At 35.9% G+C, this 4,866-nt stretch overlaps 1 long non-coding RNA gene across 1 annotated transcript; it reads right to left on the bottom strand.

Moving 5' to 3' along the window:
- Positions 1,345-2,795, bottom strand: LOC107615833. The gene is made up of 3 exons (XR_001614491.2): positions 2,709-2,795; positions 2,409-2,613; positions 1,345-1,504 (listed from the first exon to the last, which is right to left on the bottom strand). It is a non-coding gene; the product is annotated as an uncharacterized LOC107615833 (long non-coding RNA).

Here is a 4,866-nt window from a genome sequence, read left to right as displayed (position 1 = left end):
AAGTGATAAATTCAGAAACATGAGTGAGGAGAAGAAAACGATTGTGAGGGATTTGGGATTCGGTGGCTTGATGCACATCCCACCACTAAGGGTGCATCACCAAGTGTTAAGGGAGCTGGCTAACAACTTCAAATTAGGGGAGAACAGACTGGAAATCGGATACGGTTCTTTTAAAATAACACCAAAAAAAATAGGTGATGCGCTTGGCATCAACGCAACAGGTAACTCGCTAAAAATTATAGGTGTATATTAACTGACGCTTGGGTGTATTTTAGTTGATGCTTGGGTGTATTTGAACTGATATTCATACTTTGTTGTTTTCCTTTTTGTAGGAGATCTATTTCCTCAGAAAGTCGATTATAAGAAACTTTCTGATGATGACAAAATAATTTTTAGAAGATTCCAGGGTAAGACCCTCAAAAGTCTTACCGATGAAATGATGGAAATCGGCGTTGGCAACGAAGAGGAACGCCTGATGTTCAAGAGGATATTCATCCTCTATATACAGATGGCGTTCATTATGTAAATCAAACCTCAGAAACTTCGTTAGATTCAAATTCATAATCCACTTCGCCTGGATTCAGCTGACAATCTGAGGTTGAATGATCCATTATCTTCAAAACGAGTTCAAACTTTGATTTCAGAAAACAACAAATCAAAATAGAAAACGAAGCTCGAGTTACAGAGAGAGAAAAAGGTAACGTAAACAAAGAACATACCAGTGAAAAAAGGAGAGGAAAAGAACGATGGAGAAGAAGGAGGGAAGACGCGCGAGAAGAAGAACAACCAAATCTCAAAATAACGAAAACGAAGAAGGAAACAAATATTTTAAATTTGGTAGTTAGATATACGCGGGATCTTATATGGCGCGTGTAATCAACGTATGTGGAGCAGCGCGTATTTTGGTTTTATTGTTTAATGAACTTGTAAAGCATATAAGCCCTAATGGCTTGTATGCAGAGCTTTTCCGAAATCAAAATCAATTACAATAGAAACTTAAAACTAAGATTTCAAACTCAAATTAATAAAAAATCAACCAAGAGGATGAGGGTTCCATTAACTGGACCATTCTTTATTAATGACATGTATTTAATCTTTAGTCAAGGTTTAAGTCTTTAAAATAATCCTGCCAATATTGTTGATTCTCAATTAATTATGCAGTTGGAATATCTCATAATATAAAGAGAGACTAAAAAATAAAATAGCATAACCATTTGAAACACAATGGCTCTATTTTTTTAGAAGAAATTTATTAAATATTTAAAACATCTTATAATGCTAAAGTCTTTAGTATAGTTGCAACATATGAATGAAGAATGGTGAATACAGTGAATGGCCTGGGAACAGTACTGGTTCCCATCCTTCCTGTCATACTCATAGAAAGGTTTGCACATATGGAAGGCATACAAACTGCATACAGTGAATGGTTTGCCGTGCATAATCTTTCCAACATTATTACCACAGATTGACACACTTGTTCACCCAAAGCCGTCATTGGCTTTTCCTGAGTAATACCAAAAAACAAAGACGTAATTAATGTTATTTAATCTATCATTTAATCACTAAGATATTTGAATTCATAATACCATAAAATGAAGAAACCTCTCCGTGCAACAATATATGTTGATTATTTGAATTAATCATTATATGTTACATAAGTTCAATCACAAATGAAAAAAAAAATAATTTGAAAAGAAAACAAACATATATATACTCTAATGCATACTCTCACAGATCAAAACATGAGCAAAAGTAATTCCAAATCTTATTCACTATGTCTAACCAAAGCTTTGAAATGGAGAGTAACGGTAGTATTCAACCTGATTATCAATATTTGTTATTTTTCACACTTTTTTTATCATAAAAACTTTAACCTAATACCCTCTTCTGCTGGAATGTCTTTCAAACATAGCATAATACACAAAGCAAACCATATAATTTCAAAAAGGATAAAAATAAAATACAAATCCTTATAACATATAGCTTATATGAGCCTTAACCATTCAATGAAAAAATAACCTAAAGAACAATAGTCAATCAATCAATGATGAAGATGACAAATAGACCCTTTTCAGTAAAAATGCAAACATAAAAATATTTATCAATAGGTGCTAGGGCGATACAATGCTTTGATATGGAATTTTCAATAACTTGATTTTTTTATAGACAAATAATAATAAAAGAAAACTACAAACTTCAAGCTTCAGCTAGATGAGAAAAATTTTATGTATCTTCATGACAGGCTTTAGCAAATGACGAAAAACTTGAAGATAGCATTCATCCCCTATGAATTCATAAAACAATCTGATAATTAATAACAGAGGATAACACATAATAGACATAAGTGTTTTTTTTTTATCTCACATCAAGCTTGAAAATCATGTCTATATAAGTCATATAGTACTTACCTGACAATTGTGCAAGGGTTGAAAGCATGCTATTACTCTAACAACAATTGTTGATCTGCCTTCAATTCCATTCGCATGTTTTAATGCACCCCAAAAGATATGCCACAATAGAGTATGGCAATGAAGGCACTAAACTAATAACTACAAAATAAAAAATAAACTAATGTGAGAATGGGTATGGCAGTGTTAATGGAACCTATCCTACCTGCGAAAACAAAGAATAATATGAGTTAGTTACTTTGTTATTTATGAAATGAAATTGTCTCAATTTGAGGATTCATTCATATCCATCATATATACCTTATTTGAGGCACAACTGAACCAAGCACCATCAGCAGAACCACCATGCCAGAGAAGGCTTTGCAAGGAAGAATGTGAACCTAAACCCTAAACCCTAAACCCTAAACCCTAAACCCTAAACCCTAAACCCTAAACCCTAAACCCTAAACCCTAAACCCTAAACCCTAAACCCTAAACCCTAAACCCTAAACCCTAACCCTAAAACCCTAAAACCCTAAACCCTAAACCATAAACCCCTAAACCCTAAAACCCTAAACCCCTAAACCCCTAAACCCCTAAAACCCTAAACCCTAAAACCCTAACCCTAAAACCCTGAACCCTAAATCCCTGAGCCCTGAGCCCTGAGCCCTGAACCCTGAGCCCTACACCCTACACCCTAAACCCTAAACCCTAAACCCCACACCCTAAACCCAAAACCCCAAACCCCAAAACCCCAAACCACAAAACCCCAAACCCTAAACCCCAAGCCCTAAGCCCTAAGCCCTAAGCCTCTAAGCCCCTAAGCCCCAAGCCCCTAAGCCCCAAGCCCTAAGCCCTGAACCCTGAACCCTGAACCCTGAACCCTGAACCTTAAACCCTAAACCCTAACTTCAGTGAGGTTGATTCACTCCTTGTTCAGATTTTCGCATTACCAAATGTCTGCACATCATTAGCCAGTCAAACTTTGGTCATCCTTAGCCACCTTACCCCCAAACCACCACAGAATTCACCTTATTATTTACCTATAAAATTTGAAAATAAAAAGATAGGCCTCGTTTTATTCTATTTCTACTTTTAAATAAATTATTCAAAATTTTTCTAGTAAAAATGCAAACATAAAAATATTTATCAATAGGTGCTAGGGCGATACAATGCTTTGATATGGAATTTTCAATAACTTGATTTTTTTATAGACAAATAATAATAAAAGAAAACTACAAACTTCAAGCTTCAGCTAGATGAGAAAAATTTTATGTATCTTCATGACAGGTTTTAGCAAATGACGAAAAACTTGAAGATAGCATTCATCCCCTATGAGTTCATAAAACAATCTGATAATTAATAACAGAGGATAACACATAATAGACATAAGTGTTTTTTTTTTATCTCACATCAAGCTTGAAAATCATGTCTATATAAGTCATATAGTACTTACCTGACAATTGTGCAAGGGTTGAAAGCATGCTATTACTCTAACAACAATTGTTGATCTGCCTTCAATTCCATTCGCATGTTTTAATGCACCCCAAAAGATATGCCACAATAGAGTATGGCAATGAAGGCACTAAACTAATAACTACAAAATAAAAAATAAACTAATGTGAGAATGGGTATGGCAGTGTTAATGGAACCTATCCTACCTGCGAAAACAAAGAATAATATGAGTTAGTTACTTTGTTATTTATGAAATGAAATTGTCTCAATTTGAGGATTCATTCATATCCATCATATATACCTTATTTGAGGCACAACTGAACCAAGCACCATCAGCAGAACCACCATGCCAGAGAAGGCTTTGCAAGGAAGAATGTGAACCTAAACCCTAAACCCTAAACCCTAAACCCTAAACCCTAACCCTAAAACCCTAAAACCCTAAACCCTAAACCATAAACCCCTAAACCCTAAAACCCTAAACCCCTAAACCCCTAAACCCCTAAAACCCTAAACCCTAAAACCCTAACCCTAAAACCCTGAACCCTAAATCCCTGAGCCCTGAGCCCTGAGCCCTGAACCCTGAGCCCTACACCCTACACCCTAAACCCTAAACCCTAAACCCCAAACCCAAACCCCAAAACCCCAAACCCCAAAACCCCAAACCACAAAACCCCAAACCCTAAACCCCAAGCCCTAAGCCCTAAGCCCTAAGCCTCTAAGCCCCTAAGCCCCAAGCCCCTAAGCCCCAAGCCCTAAGCCCTGAACCCTGAACCCTGAACCCTGAACCCTGAACCTTAAACCCTAAACCCTAACTTCAGTGAGGTTGATTCACTCCTTGTTCAGATTTTCGCATTACCAAATGTCTGCACATCATTAGCCAGTCAAACTTTGGTCATCCTTAGCCACCTTACCCCCAAACCACCACAGAATTCACCTTATTATTTACCTATAAAATTTGAAAATAAAAAGATAGGCCTCGTTTTATTCTATTTCTACTTTTAAATAAATTATTCAAAATTTTTCT

This window comes from Arachis ipaensis, chromosome B01, assembly GCF_000816755.2.
Source record: "Arachis ipaensis cultivar K30076 chromosome B01, Araip1.1, whole genome shotgun sequence".
NCBI classification, from domain to species: domain Eukaryota; kingdom Viridiplantae; phylum Streptophyta; class Magnoliopsida; order Fabales; family Fabaceae; genus Arachis; species Arachis ipaensis.
The sequence above is the reverse complement of the archived record's forward strand: the minus strand, read 5'-3'. Positions and strand labels throughout refer to the sequence as shown.